The sequence below is a fragment of the Pseudorca crassidens genome, chromosome X (assembly GCF_039906515.1).
Source record: "Pseudorca crassidens isolate mPseCra1 chromosome X, mPseCra1.hap1, whole genome shotgun sequence".
Lineage (NCBI taxonomy): Eukaryota > Metazoa > Chordata > Mammalia > Artiodactyla > Delphinidae > Pseudorca > Pseudorca crassidens.
In genome coordinates, this window is record NC_090317.1 from 69,552,285 (window position 1) to 69,568,345 (window position 16,061).

A 16,061-nucleotide genomic window follows, 5' to 3' on the forward strand; every position below is an offset into this window, starting at 1 on the left:
ATGACTTCTTGATGTTTCAATTTTAGACATTATCTATGCTTTTCCATTTCAGAGAATGAACATTTAGCCCTCTTTTACCTACACCATCTTTTGGTACACTTCATGTGCTTGCATTCCACTCACCCTCCCACCCTTGCACCTTTCTCCTAATATTGATTGGGTCAATAGCCAACATTTACATAATTATAACTATGCAAATGCTACTCATGGCTGAGCCATATTGAATTTTGTCAAATGCTTTTTTTGCATCTCTTGAGTTTGCCTTGACTTCTTGCATTTGCTAGAACCACCAGTAGATTTTTGAATATAAGTTGTGAAAGTGCATATCCTTGTCTTGTTCCTGATCTTAAGGGGAAAGCTTTCAGTCTCATCATTAAGTATGATGTCAGCTGTGGGCTTTTGGTAGATACCCTTTATCAGGTTGAGGAAGTTCCTTCCTATTCCTAATTTATTAAGCACTTTTTTAAAACATGTAAGTGCATTGGATTTTCTTCTATGGCTATTCTTCTGTGGCTATTCAGATGATCATGTGGTTTTGCCCTTTATTACTATTGGATTTGGTTTGCTAGTACTTTGTTGAGGATTTTTGCAACTACACTGATAAGGAATATTAATCTGTAGAAGTTTTAAAATTTTTATTCTCGTGATATCTCTGTCTGGTTGTCATTTCAAAGTAATACTGACCTCAAAGGATGATTTTGGAGGGCTTCCCATCTCTCCTATTTTTTGGAATAATTTGTAAAGAATTTATACTATTTCTCCTTGAAATGTTTGCACGATTTCACTAGTGAAGCTATTTTAGCCTGGGCTTTTCTTGTGGGAAGTTTTAAAATTACGAATTTAGTCTCTTAACTTGTTATAGGTATATTCAGATTTTCTGTTTCTTCTTGAGGCACTTTGGGCAATTTGTATCTTTCTGAGAATTTGTTGATTTCATCTAGGTTATTTAATTTATTGGCATACAGTTGTTCATAATATTCCCTTATACTTCTTTTATTTCTGTGAAGTCAATACTGATGAACACTCTTGCATTCCTGATTTTAGAAATTTGATTCTTACCTCTCTTTTTCTTCATCAGTCCAGCTGAAGGGTTTTTTTCAATTTTGCTGATCTTTTCAAAGAACCAACTTTTGGTTTTGTTGACTTTCTCTATTGTTTTTCTATTCTCTATTTCATTTATTTTCACTCTTATTTCCTCAGTTTTATATCCTTGTAATGCTAGCTATTACAGAATTAAGGCCAGTCTTATGTCAGATTTAGTCAATGTACAATTTGGCAAGGCAAAGCTGTATTCAAGGGACTGATAGAGTATTCTTGACTATTTTTCATTCCTGTACCCCAACCTCAATTCATGGTGTTCACAGGTTTGAGGAGATCCTCTGTATTTGGATTCTTCACAGGAACAGAACCAACATGATATCTCTATATCTATCTATCTATTGAGAGAGATTATCTATCTATGGATATATGTATATATATCTTTTATATAATATATAAATAAATATTCATTTACTTATTTTAAGGAATTGGTTCACTTCATTATGGAGGCTGGGAAGTCCAAAGTCTGCAGGGTGGGCTAGCAGGCTGAAGACCTAGCGAAGAGCCAGTGTTGTAGTTCAAGTCCAAAGACTGTCCACTGGCAGATTCTCTCTTGCTCAGGGAAGGTTAGTCTTTTGTTCTATTCAGGCCTTCAACTGATGGATGAGGCCCACCCACATTATGGCAAACAATCTGCTTTACTCAAAGTCCACTGATTTAAATGTTAATCTCATCTAAAAATACCCTCACAGAAATATCCAGAATAATATTTGGCCATGTGTCTGGGCACCATGACCCAGCCAAGTTGGCACATAAAATTAACTATCATATTTTCTAAAGAGGGTCATTCTTCTAAAAAATGTATTGGGTGGGGAATAAAAGGGAATCAGAGCCTCAGAGTGTTAGTGTGGAGGTAGTAGAGGTCTCCAGATTTTTTCTTTACCACTCCTGAGGAAATGAAAAGTTCAGAAAAATGCGTAGGTCCAGGACCCAAAGTATTTTATAGCATTCAAGATTTACAAGCTGTGCCTCTTTCTTGAATTTCTCTTCAGATTGGACATAGTAGATTAGGGAAGTTTTGTTAAAGGGAAGAGAAGTGGAAAGGGCAAGTAACTGCATCTGCAATTATTATTATGTGCTGACCTCAATTTTAGAATACTTTAAAAAATGGAATGTTGTCCATTTGTTAAAATGATAAAGATGATATTTAGGACCATGTCAAAATATTTAAAACAACACTATATTAAAATGTCGATGTTAAAACATTACATATTTAAGCAAAAATTGAAAGAACACAAAGATATGATAATGGACATAAGGTTTCATTTGGGGGTGATGAAAAATTCTAAAATTGTGGTGATGGCCATACAGCTGTGAATATACTAAAATCCATTGCACTGTACACGTTAAGCTGGTGAATTGTATGACATGTGAATTATATCTCAATAGAACTGTTATAACAAAAAAAAGTACACAAAGAAATAAAAGCATTTGTTATAGTGCTGTAGAATTGTGGGCAAAATTCCCTTTTATTATTATTATTTGGCCACGCTGTGGCAGCTTGTGGGATCTTAGTTCCCCAACCAGGGACAAAAACCATGCCCCCCGCAGTGGAAGTGCAGAGTCCTAACCACTGGACTGTCAGGGAATTCCCAAAATTCCCTTTTAACTTTTGTGCAATAATAAATGATTCTTTTAATTTAGGAGTGAGGTTTTTTATACTACTATAACTTCAAGCATTTCTATTTTTCTCTTTTTTTTCTTTCTGCATATTGCACATTGTTGTATATAACCTTTTTGTGCATATTAGGCAAAAAATAATCTTCCATTATGTCTCCAAATAATGTTAATATGACATTCCTAACAATTAGAGAGGATGATGATGTACACATTTTATGGGTCTCAGAATTTATAGAATTGTGGGTTCTTAGTTTTTGGTATTTCCAAACTGGCTTTCTTAGAAAGCAAGAACCAGCCACCAAAGTAAAACATCATAATGAGAAACAAAATGTTATTTTGTATTCTCTCCTCCTCACATCCGAAAAGGAATCTATTTCAGAGCCTGTTGAATAAATGATGCCACTTCTCTTAAGATTAATTTGTGAATTTCTCACAGGAGACAGGAACAAGCCTTGCATCTAGCACCAAAGTACACTGAACAGTATTTTTAATGTTCAGACAATACCAGGGTTGTGAAGAGAAAGAAAAAGGTGTTGCATACTCCTTCTTCCCCCCAAACTGATGGAACACCCCTTCCCTTTTTGCTCTGTGCATAGGGTCTTTTGGTCCCCTGCCTCTGGGTTTCCTCTGTGGGTTCATCACTAACCAGGCGTTGTTTGCCCAACATTAGCTGGTTGGGCTCAGCTTGAGAGCTTCTTTGGAGAAGATTGTGCGGATACAATATCTTTTAAACAGCATTTTTTGCCGTATCTTTTACAACTTGCAACATCAGACACACAAGGGGAGGAGTAAGAGGCCCAATAGGGCTGCAGACCAGGCAAGGCCAAGAATACACGGGTAAGGCCACTAAGGATAACAGAGCGAATAAAGGCAGTCAGCTGGCAATGAAATGGTGGGCTAAGAACAGAAGAGGGACTGACGAAGGAAGATGGGCTGAGGGAAGGATGGTGGTGAAAACGGGTGTAACCAAGAGGAAGAAAGGTTGAAGAAGCAGGATGGGCCAGGGACCTGGGCGAGGGGGAACACCGGAGGGTCAGCCTCAGGGAAAGCTGGGGCTGGGTGGAGGGGTGGGGAGAAGAGGGCGGGCTCAGCGCATGCGCCTGAAGCACACTGCAGCGATCCTGGAGAGGCGGCGCTGTCTGGGCATCGGCGCTGTCTGGGCATCGGCGCTGTCTGGGCATCTGCGCTGCGGCTGGAGGTACGGCTGGTCCTCTGCCTGCTGTCCACTGCCACCTTGGTCTGCTCTTGCCACCCTGGCGCCGCGAACTCTGTGCCGCCTCTCCCTTCACCCTGTCTTGGGACGGCCGGCGCTAAGAATTCATGCTATGACCTTCGATGCAGCCAGGAGGTAAAGGAACGACATAGGGGAAGAACATGGAGGGCGGCGGAGGGAACTCGGCCCAGGGGGATCCTTAATTTGTGTGTTCTCCCGGTTCACGAGAGGAAAAAATGGGGGACAGTACGCGCCTCAGACCTACAAAAGGATGTTGAGCATTTACTTCCCATTGTGTAAGTAATACAGACTTCTTTCCATTAATCAGGGTTGAGGCACCTGGGTGTCGGCATTTTCCATAACGTTCCTTGCTTTAAAATTTTTTGGAGTTCCTCATATGAAGTAGAAGGTGTATTTAAAGGTCGAGGTTGTAGGACTAGGAGATTATGATAGCTTTCTTTGCCTTTGTTCAGTGTGGTGGCTCTTATTACGGAATCCGAGGGTACTCTAAGCCCCTCCCTGAGGGTCGGGACGGATTCTATCTGGATCTGGCATCTGCTCTGCAAGCAATGACGTCTTTTCCGTATTCCACTTCCTAGTTTATCACACCTACCCCCATTAGGGAAGGCTGGTAATGGCTCTCCTTGATTGAGCACTGGGGCACAACTATAGCAAGAAACACATCCATATATCATCAGGCACTTTTATATAAAAAACTGAGGTGGGAGGACAGACGCGGTGCGCACGTGTATTTGAGAGTGTGGGGATGCGCGGCGCGGTAGCGTGCAGGTATGCAGTCATCCTTTGGTAACCGCGGAGGATTGGTTGCAGGACCCCCGCGGATACCAAAATCCGCGGATGCTCGAGTCGCCTATGTAGAACGGCATAGTATAGTCAGTCCTCCGTATCCGCGGAGGGTCCACTGTATTTGAGGTCTGATGTCTGTGGGGGTGGGGTGGGGGGGCGACCATTGGGGAGAGCGGGAGGTACGCACGCGCAAGGCTTGGGTCAGGGGGATGGGTCGAATGCGTATTAAGGAAAGCAAAGTTGCCGGTAGTTGATAGGCGCGGAAGGGAAGAGTGAAGGTGCACATGCGCATTCGAGACGACTTTGTGACGGCTTTAACGGGAGGAGGGGAGAGGCGCGCATGCGTATTTCAAACGGAATGACGGGGAGGGGAGGGGAGGTGCGTAGCGTACGTGTAATTAAGATTGCAAAATGGCGAGGGGGGAGGTAAGTTGTCTTTTTGCTTGGCCATCTTGGGCTAGGAGGGCCTGCAGAGGAGCAGATCGATCTTTCTAGTTGGGTGAGGGGGTTTAGCCTGAGTTGGAGTTGTCTTAGGCTGTGGCCAGATCCACCAGATAATAACCCAGAATCTTAGCCCCTCTCTGGCCTATAGATAATGTGGGTTTAAAAATGCGGAGGCGATGATGACTTTACAAAAGGTTACGGCAGCAGGCTGTGTGTAGGAAATGCGTAAAACGGGAGCACTTGGAGACAAGGCCACATTCGGGCAGTACGCCTCTGGAGGGCTCTCTGTCGGACTTGAAGATCGTGGGCCGGTGTCCTTGGCTCTGGACACGTTCTCTCATTCCATCAGAGTAGCAGAACCCAGCGGTTGCAATATTGTGAGAACCTACTGATGGTCAGAAGCCCTTGGTTTTCTCCCCTTGAGGTTGTAGGGGTGAGGATTTGGCTGTTTCCAAGTGCTTGTTCCACTTTGCTTTAAACCTAGGATTTAGGCAAATGATAATGGTGGTATGAAGGTGACCTCGGTTCACACCCTTTCTTCTAAATTATTTTTTTCTGTAGAACTTTGAGCACGGTTTCGTCTAGGGGGACTATTTTTTTTTTAGGCAGCAGCACTGTCATGGCTCTTAGAGGGCTGTCAGTAAGGATCTACTGTTAATTGCTAAAACTAGTAATTTAGCAGTTAGATATATAGAAGAAAGGGCACAGGATTCAAAATTGAGATAGGTCTTTTCAGTAATCCTAGCTGTGATCTCATACGGTCATTTTCCTTCTTTGGGCCTGTTTCCCTATCTATAATAATAATTATGCTTAAACGTCTTTGGAGCTTAAACTGTGTGCCAAGTACTGGGTCTACATGCTTTTACACATGCCTTAACTAATTTAGTACTCTGGACAGTCTTATGAAATAGCAGTACCGTTATTCATCTTTTACAAGTGAGAAATTTGGGGGACACAGGTAAAGTAAATCCAAGGCTTTATATCCGTTTGAATGACTGAGACTGGATTTTTATCCAGGTACTGTGGCTTCGGAATCCTGTGCTCTTAAACATTATATTTATCCACCAAAATCATGGGGCAAATTTAAAGGACCCTTCTTTTATGGTTTCAAATTTTATTTGTAACTTATCTATGATGTATAAGAAAGGAGACCTGTTTCCTGATTTTTATTCAGTGCATTGTACAGGGTTACATATGTTGAAGACAAAAAGTAAAGAATTGGTTTGGAGCCTAGTGGGGTGGCCATCCTTACCTACCCTTGTCTTCTGTGCTTTTTGTTCTGCAGAGGGTTTAAAATGGCCGACTGCGGCAGGCTGGACACACCCTTCTTGTTTTGCCTGATTTGAGATCTGGGCTGACGCTTTGAGACAACCAGTCATTTACCGCAGTAGAGATTTTTTCCTTACCCATTATTAATATTTTGGTGTTAATACCAAGGTTCGATAGTAAAGGAGAGGGTACTGCTTTTCTTTCTTATAATAAAAGAGAATACATGGATTTCTTTTATTATTTGGTTGGGATAGATTCATTGAAGCGGAATTACTGTGTCAAAGGGTATGAACATTTTTAACACTTAATATGTATTGCCAAGTTTCTTCCTGAAAAGGTTGTACCAATTTTTACCCACACAAGCATTGAGTAGTATTTATTAAAAACATTATTTTAATGGATTAAAAAAACAGTATTTAATTTTGCATTTCTTTGGTTGTAAGTTTGGATTCTGTTTTCCTCTATATGTTTCTTAGCAGTTTTATTTTCTTCCATGTGATGTTAGTTCATGTCTTATACTGATTTATCTGTTGGAGTTTTTAGTTTAGCGTTTACTATTGTTATCTATTTGAATGTGTTTTGTAAATAAAGGCTCTTACTCAGATTTCTGTAATGTTAGAAATATGTACTACAGGTTATTGTTTGCCTTTTAATTTTTGTTTCTAAATTTTTGGTTAGTAGAAATTTGAAATTGTGGTCAAATCACTCTATCTTCTGTTTCGTGATTTTTCTTCCATTAAGTTTGAATAGTTCCCTCAATGTAGAAATTTGGTAAATACCCATTGTAGCTTCATCTGAAGATAACCATCAAGTATGAGGGAAAAAGATCCATAATTTCACCACCCAGAGATAACCAGTGTTAATAAATGTGTTCACTTTTTTCATTCTTTCTGAATTTTTCTACAGTGATCACATATTTGTACTATTTTATATGGTGTTTTGTGTTTATAATGTGCATTTTTCCATGTTAAACATTTCTGTGATTGTCATTGAATGGTTTCATGATATTTTGTTGTATGGAAGTAGCTTAAGATTTTCAGTATTTTAAATTATGTAATTAATGTCTTTTCATTTAGTTTTTATTTATCTATTTTGAGTTATTTCTTTATAGAACAGAGTTCAGAATTAGCATTATTCATCAAATAGTTTGAACATTGTAAAGACCTGCCAAATAGCATTCCAAACGTTGTCAATTTTTGTACGCAGTCATTTAGGTACATAAAATTTTTTTTACTTACTTTATATGTAAAAGAATGGTATCTTTGATTTATGGTACATTTCTCTGATTATTGCTGAGGCTGGACTCTTAAATGTTAATTGATAGCTCCTATTTCCTTTTATGAACTATTCGACTTGGGTCTGAATGTTATCTATTTGTAAGAGCTCTATATTATGTGTTCTGTGTGAGAATCTATTACCCCTTGTCATTTGTTGCAAATGACAAACCTCATTTGTTGCACATACACTCCTGGTATATGTTTGTTGCCATTGAGTATGAAGAAATGTTTGTGATTCCAAAGAAGACTGCTGCATGGAATACATGTCAAATTCTTGGTAGCCATTTTGAAATAACATTTATTTGTTCTTTAAATAGATAACCATTTCTTTTCATCTAAAAGGAAAGCACTGTTTGCTGTACAGCAGTGATGCTCCCTCGTTATGGGTGTGGGGAGAAGACATGGCAACATTTTGTCCTTAATAAGACATGGCAACCAAGTAGACAAGACACAAAACAGTAGTCCCCCTCCCCCCATCCATTCGGGGACTGGTGTTCTTTTGAATATTTATGACTGATCTGGGGGAGGATATGGACATAGTGGAATGTTCACATTTGTAGATAACACGGAACTCTTTGGAGATGTAAAATGGTAATAGGAACAAACCACAACACCTGAGAAGACATTGTGCTTGTGGGCTGACAATTGGCAGAATGGAACAGGGTAGATAAGAGCAGTGTAATGACTTTAGGGGAAAATAGTATGTTAAGCATACAAAATAGTGGCCTCAGAGACATTGGGTCCCAAGACAGGGATCTCAGTGTAAGCAGAAACAATTTATTGATATCATCAGCTCAATTTGCGGTTGCAGAGACAGAAGACCCATTAAAAACTTAGGCCTGGGGCTTCCCTGGTGGCGCAGTGGTTGAGAGTCCGCCTGCCGATGCAGGGGGCACGGGTTCGTGCCCCGGTCCAGGAAGATCCCACATGCCGCGGAGCGGCTGGGCCCGTGAGCCGTGGCCACTGAGCCTGCGCATCTGGAGCCTGTGCTCCACAACGGGAGAGGCCACAACAGTGAGAGGCCTGCGTACAGCAAAAAACAAACAAACAAACAAAAAAAACTTAGGCCTTATTAAGAAGCAGTATGTGACACACAAAAATTCCATCCTATCTTTGTATAAAATGATCTGAACCAAATGACCAGTTAACACTAGTAATCTCTCCTCAAGGAGTCTCTTAACTACCTCTCACTGAATTTTGAGAAGGTGGTGGGAAGAGTGTGTTACCTCTCTGTTTCATTTTTCTTATTTATAATATGGAGGTGATTTAGATTATATATTCTCAAAGGTTTTTTGGAGGGATAAGGTATCTTATTTTGGTTTCCTGAAACTGAGTCTGTTATTTGTGGTTCAAAGAATCTGTTTAATTATATTTATTAGTTAAGCCTTTCTAAATTATTATTCCCACTCCATGAGCTATATACTATCTCTTTTATATTTAGTAACATTCTAATTTTATTTTGTCAGTGAAAGGGGGATTATTGGATTTAGAGGTGTCAAGTGAGCTGTTACTTGCTTTTTGTTATCCAGTTATGCTGGGTTAATTCAGTTAGTTGTAAGCTCCCATGTTTCAGCATTTTGCTAGTTGCAGATGTTAAACTAGGCTTATGCGTGTGGTGGGGAGGTTGACAGATGTATAATAAGCAAAATGAAACAAAACAAAATGAAACAAAGCAACAACAACAGAGCTTGTGTTGTAGAGGAAGTGATTGGGAATGTCCTTTACTGGAGGTCTGTGCCTATCTTAAGGTGGGAGTCCCATTTTACGTCATGCCAGTGTCTAGTGCCCAAATCCATTTATGATCAGGAGTTAGGGAGAGCCTGGATATTAGAAATAGCCTGAAAGCATTTAACCTTTGGTTTCTACAATTTGTTCCTCCCCTCTCTTGATGTTACAGCCAGCAGCAGCCTGGAGCAGCACCCCCTGGAAAGAAATTTTACATCGGCCATTATAATACAACCTGATAAGTGTTACAGCACTTATCAGGTTGTATTGTAATTGTCTGTGTATATGCCTGTCTCCCTTCCTATGTTATCAGTTAGACTGTGAGCTCCTTGAGGGCAGGGACAGTGTCTTCATCTCCAGAGCCCAGCCTGGCACATTAGTAGGCCTCAGTAAATGTTTATTGGATGAATAAATGAATGACTCATCAACAAACATTTATTGTGTGCCTGCTAACGTGATCTCCACAGGCTCTGGACTGTCAACTGTTTTCTTCAAAATGCGTGTGGTCAGAAACTAGCTGTTTCTTTCTAGTTATGTATATATCTTCTCAAGAGTTTCTCATGAGATAATGCTATTTTTGTGTTTGCATTTCAGTCCTTGGTATTTACAGATGTTGCTACTATTGCTACTGCTGACAGTCTCTTCCTTGGTGGAACCTGGGTGAAAGCTGCCAGATCAGGAGCTTCATCCTCACTGTCTAGTGTTTGCTAAATGGTTTCTATTTGTAGACTCATCCCCTTTTCACTCCTCCTCAGGTCATCCTCCAAATGGTATTCCCATGTGGGCTCCACATTCTAGATCAGGGGTGGGCAAATACAGCCCATGGGCTGCCTGGTTTTGCAAATAAAGTTCTGTTGGAAAACAGCCATGCTCATTTGTTGATGTGTTGTCTGTGGCCTCTTTGACCTACAACAGCAGAGTTGAGTAGCCACATCAGAGACATGGTGACCCACAAAGTCTGGCCCTAGAAAAAGATTGCCTACCCTTTTTGGAGTATCACTCAACAGTCATGGTTTCATTCCCCTCTCCATTCACCGGAGATAACTTTTAGCATCTCAGAAACTCATTTATTTACTTCATTCATTATTACTTATGACGAGTCTTTTTCCTGTTTTACAGATGGGCCAGCCAGGACACACTTCAAACTAGGAGACTGATTATAAGGCCTCCCCCAGGGTCCTGCAGTCAGTCAGTTATACGGTGTCCTTCAGCATCAAGTTTCGAGCTTCAACCCTAGAAATTAAAATTCCTTTTGTTATATCCTAACTTGAAGCATATGGACATTTCATGCTTTGGTACCTTATGCCTTGCCCCCCTCCTTCCTACACAGCTCTTTGCAATGAAGATATGGGAAATAAGGAATTCATATGAGATAAAGCAGAAAAGTAGGCTGAGGCAAATGTTTAGAGGGTCTGAATGCTAATTTTTAAACTGAGAAATGGGATTTCTGAAACATTCATTTATTCAGACTTGTACAGGTAGTGAGCCTGCCCTTCCAAGAGCTTAGGGCCCTTCCCTCAACCCTCTCTAACCCACCGCACGTTGTCTTGGTAACCTGTCTGTGAGTATATTGTCATTCATTTCACTTCATTAAAAAGTTGGAGAGCTCCAAGTCTGATGCAAGAAATGTAGATCTAAAAAAGCAAAATGGAGAGAATATCAGATAGTCTCATTCTAGGAGTAAAATGGAGGGAAAGGCCTTACAGTGTTATTTTCAAGCTGCTTGCTGGATTTTTCCCAGGACTTCATTATGAAAATTTTCATACAGAAAAATTGAAAGAATTGTACAGTGAAAACCCATATACTCACCCCCTAGATGGTACAATTAACATTTTGCTGTATCTGCTTTATTGCATATTCGTCCATCTTTGTTGGGTGGGTTTTTAAAGTACTTGTGTTGTCATTCATTTTGATTTCATCTGTATCTGACCCATTATGGTACAGAAAAATAATCTCTTGATTCTTATCTGTATTTTCCAAGATGGTATGGAAACTGCAGCCTAACTACGTACAAGCAGATCTTCCTGGGAATAAGAGTCCTAGGGAGAGAAGACATTTTGTTTCTGAAAGAAAATGGCTGCAGCTCACTGTTGTTTACTGGAAATAATAGGCGAAGGAAAAATGGAAGTCCAGATCCAGTGTCAGTAAATCCTTCCAATAATATACTGCCCTGCACGTCATTCACTTCACTGGCTTTAGGGGGTGGGGGGCAGCTGGTTTTCTGAGCTGCTTCTGCTTTTTCTTTCCTTTAAGAATTGATGAAGGAGAAACAACAAAGTGATATCGAAGTGCCACTGATGTGATAGTCAGCATTAACACAACTCCTTGGAATTTTAGTAAATGGATTTTTAATTTGGACTACTGTCTAATATTCTTTTGGACCTTTTCTGTTAGCAATAGCCACAGAGTCAAAGGAAGCACCATGAACTGAAATCTTATTTATCTTTATCATGAATATGATAATGGTACATGTTACCTGTTTGTGTCTATCTCCCTTCATTTAAGTTCAAGGGCAGAGGCCATATCTTACTCATCTCCTAGTAAAAAATGTCTATATTCATAAAAAATGCAATATTACATTTAACACCTATCACATGGGCAAAGATTAAAAAATGTTATACTAGTGTTGGTGGGATATGTCCAATTTTAGTGTAATCCTTTGTAGGAGCAATTTGGCAATATATATTAGTGGGCAGAATAAATATTGCTTGCCCTTTGACCCAGCAATTTCATTTCTAGGGATATACCCCTAAAATATTCTAAATAAATTCTAAATATTTTTTTAAATGTTCTAAGGGTATTTTAAAAGATTTAGGTATGGGAATGTTCACAATGGTCATAGCAGTAAAAAAAATAGAAAAACTTACTTATCCCTAAATAGGAATTTGAATAAATAAATTTTGGTGTATTCATGTAATAATACAACTTAGGCATTAAAAATGAAAAGTCTTGTAGATGAGTATATGGCTTGGAAAGATGTACCCAGTATATTAATTGAAAGGCTATGGTTTCATCTAATTTTTGTTAAATAAAAATTCATGTTTGTACACGTACATAAAAGTAATTGGAAGCATATACCCCAAGTGTTAAACTTTCTGGGATTTTGTGATTTTTACTTTCTGTGTATTCTTAATGTATTTCTGGAATTTTTTTTTCACAGCGTGTGTTTATGACTTTGAAAGTTAAGACAAACATTGAAACGGTTTCCATTTTGAAATATGCTGACCTGAACAGAAGTGGAATAAATGGGTTGGTTGAGGGGGCTGGAAACTGGAGCAGTTTAGTTTGGAAAAGAGCTGGGCCGGGTGGGAGTAGGGCATGGTGGAAATAAGATCTCTGTCTTTAGAGAAAGGCACTAGCTTAACTACTAACTGTTCTTGGCTCCTTAGTGCAGGCATTTCACGCATCAGGCTTTACACTTACTGTTTATTTCCCAATTAGACCCTGTACACATTCCTTTCCTAACCATGTCCCTCTGGGCTTTCATAAGCTAAATAATTGCTGGTGGCAGCAGCTGCTTATGGGTGTGCAGATCTTGCTCTAGTAACGGCTGCTTTACTTTATCCAATAAAGAGAAGGCTCAAACCCATCAAGGCTGCCTCCTCACCTCCCCCCACCGCCCCCAACACATACCACTTGGCATTATGAATCTTCCCCACCTATGGTGGGAGAGCTTTCTCCTGGGTCTCATGACCACTAGTAGATTATAAGACTCTATTATATTTCACTGTGGGTGAAACAGTTAAAAATGAGCCCTGATAAACTGCTCCTTGGGTTTTCCTGGGGTTTGAGGGTTGCCTGCATCTCACTGCAATAACAGGAAACCTAGTTGCACTAGTTGGTGCTGCCAGCATCTAATGATAATAATTAATAGCCTGGGCTTTGGGCCGTCACTGAATTGCTAGATTTCTGGGTTGCTTTTCATGCTAAACAGCTAGGGACTGGGAAACTTAGAGGCAGAAGGCTGCTTCCTTAGGGAAGAAAGGACCCTTTGGGGGTCTTTGGCTTGTCCTGTGTGGGTCTTAGGTCTCAGAGCCCCATTCCTCATGGTTGAGTTTTGGAGGTAGGGGACTAGCCACGGGCCTACCTAGCTCCTTGTGATCCTTTTGGTAACCCACACAGCTGATAAGGGACAAGATATGTTCTATTACTTTTCAGGTATGGGAAAAGTGAGTCCTGGTGGGAGTTGAGATTGTAAATGACAGGCCTTGGTCCAGAGCCCAGGGTTTTGTTACCTTTCCTCATCAGTGTGAACTAAATGCCATATGATGAGTAGATGGAGATTTAGTTCACTTTTAGGGGGGCCTTTTAGTCAGGAGTATGGAATAAAGGGTCATAATTGCCAGGCATAGAAGGGCCCCTAAGATACCAAGTTTACCTCCATTCAAAGATAGGATACTGATTGAGGTCTAAAGAGGGTAGGTAGCTAGGAAGATCAGCATTAGTTCAGATCTGAGTTCTAACACTTTGGTATAGTTACTTGGTGCCTCTGTACCCAAGTTATCTCATTTAAAATGGAGGCAAGAATCCTTATTAAATAATAATTGTTTGCATTGCAACAGTCTTTGCCAGATAAAGATAATTGTGATGCTAATAACAGTGCTTAGCAAGAGTGTAATCTGAGGTCCATGGTGTGGACTGGATGACTTGACTATGGTAAAGTAAAATTAAAGCTAGATCTCATACCTTAACTGTTCTTACATTTGTTTCTTCTTCCTTCTCCCTATCCTACAGGTGACACCAAACTCGATCAGAAACCATGCCACTGGTGAAGAGGTATATTGAGCCCTGCCTGGCCCAGTGAGGTTACTAGAGAATTGGAAGAGACTCAAATCAGCATCCTGTACATGGTTATCAAACCATTGTGAAGTCTTAGTAAGTGGTCAGTGGCTCTGGTGGGCTTGCCCAGTTAGTGGGAAGGGCCAGGAAAGGTAGTCTTACTAGGCCTTTCCCATTATGATATGAAAAAAGGTCTTAAAATATTCAGAGTACACTAGAGAGTACTGAGCCTAACCTCTTCTTTTCCCATTCTCCCATTTCTGCAGATGATATCTTGCCCAAGATCATAGCTAGTTGGTATAGAAAATGGATTTGAATCCAAGCCCAATACTGTGTCTTCCACCCAGTGCTTCCTCTAGATTCCATCTAAGTCCAAGGAGGCCATGTGAGACAGAAACATTTTTATTCCATACTGTGAAAGATTTTTATAATAGCCTCTGAGATTGTGCTCCTCTGATGAAGGAAATGTCCATGGTGTGATTTTTTTTATTATGCATAAAATCACCTGGGATGCTTGTTAAAAATGCAGATTCCTGGGCAGCCTGAAACCTTGTCATTGAGTCAAGAGCAACACTAAGACCTACCTGTCACTTATCCTGAGGCTTCCTGCCCAGTGGGTTCACCAGCAAGCCAGAATGAAGCATCATTGCCCTGGATGTCCTTGTGAAGCCGTTAGGAAGTCTTGGTAAGTTGGTGGTGGTTTCGGTGGGGTTCCCCAGTTGGTGGCAGAGAAGAGATGGTTGTGACGTGGCACTTCCCCCCTTCCTTCAACAGACAGTTATTAGGTGCTTACTAAGTGCCAGAGAATGTTCTAGATATTAACAAAGTCCTGCCATCATGGACTTTCATTCCTATGAGACTAGACAAAAGAATAAATAACCAATAAATAAGTAAATATGTATCATAAATGTTATATCAGAAGTTTCTCCATTTTGGTGTGAAAATGGCATTAAAAAATGGTTGGGTTGGACTAAGCAATACTGTGTGTTTTTCTCCCCCCTTCTCATTTTCCCTTTTCATACATTCCACTGTCTATCAGTGCAGTGGAGGCTGGCAAGCTGAGTATGGGAGGGTCATAGATAATGAAAGCAATCTTTTTCCTTTTTGTAACCCCTCACTAGGCTGAATTTTGAAGGATATCTTTGAAAAGTGTTTTAGAGAGTCTACCAGATTTTCCATGTGAGTGCATGTGCAGCAGAAGAGGGGGTCTTCTCAGTGATTAAGGTAACACAGTGATTAAGGTAAGTAGGGGGGGAGGAAAGACTGACATTGCCTTGGCTCCTGTCAGGGAGGCTCTTAGAAATGTCATTTCCAGGGGCCAGTACTTTTAAAGCCTACAGTTTATTCTGTGATATATCCTTCTCAAAACAATTGGGGTGGATTATATGCTTACCCAGTCTGAGAACACCCCTGCAGAGGGTCACGAGAACTGAAATGGTTCCCAAGTAAACTCGGTGGCATAAGCTGCATGTCATAAATAATGTCAACATGACACTGATTACACTTCCCTTAGGGGAGAGTCTAATCTTTCAAACCAGACTTGTTGAGGGTTTTTCTTTATCAGACTATGGAGCTACATACATCTTGTCAAAAGCCAGCTCATTAGCAGAAGCTTGTTGTTTCAGCAGCCACCAAGTATATGGCACTTTGGATTAGTAATTTCAGAGGAGCAGCGTCTTCTTGTGCACTCCATTTAAACCAATTGGACCAGCATTCATTTTTGGCTCCTCAGGGATCAGCCCCCTAATAGGCTTTAAGGAATAATGAAATGGTTCATAATTAAACTGGACAGCATCTATAAAATGGCCATTCTTGGGAGATCTCTGCAG

General features: G+C 40.4%; 1 long non-coding RNA gene across 27 annotated transcripts in view; it reads left to right on the forward strand.

Moving 5' to 3' along the window:
• Nucleotides 1-3,839: 3,839 nt before the first annotated feature.
• The window catches only part of LOC137216365 (uncharacterized), a 63,654-nt gene continuing 51,432 nt past the window's right edge, over nt 3,840-16,061 (forward strand). For 22 of the 27 annotated variants that reach the window (XR_010939718.1, XR_010939717.1, XR_010939735.1 and 19 more), the window contains exons 1-4: nt 3,840-4,066; nt 14,188-14,328; nt 14,762-14,917; nt 15,354-15,456. This is a non-coding gene — a long non-coding RNA (uncharacterized lncRNA). The other 5 variants (XR_010939727.1, XR_010939743.1, XR_010939738.1 and 2 more) reach the window with 4 other exon arrangements.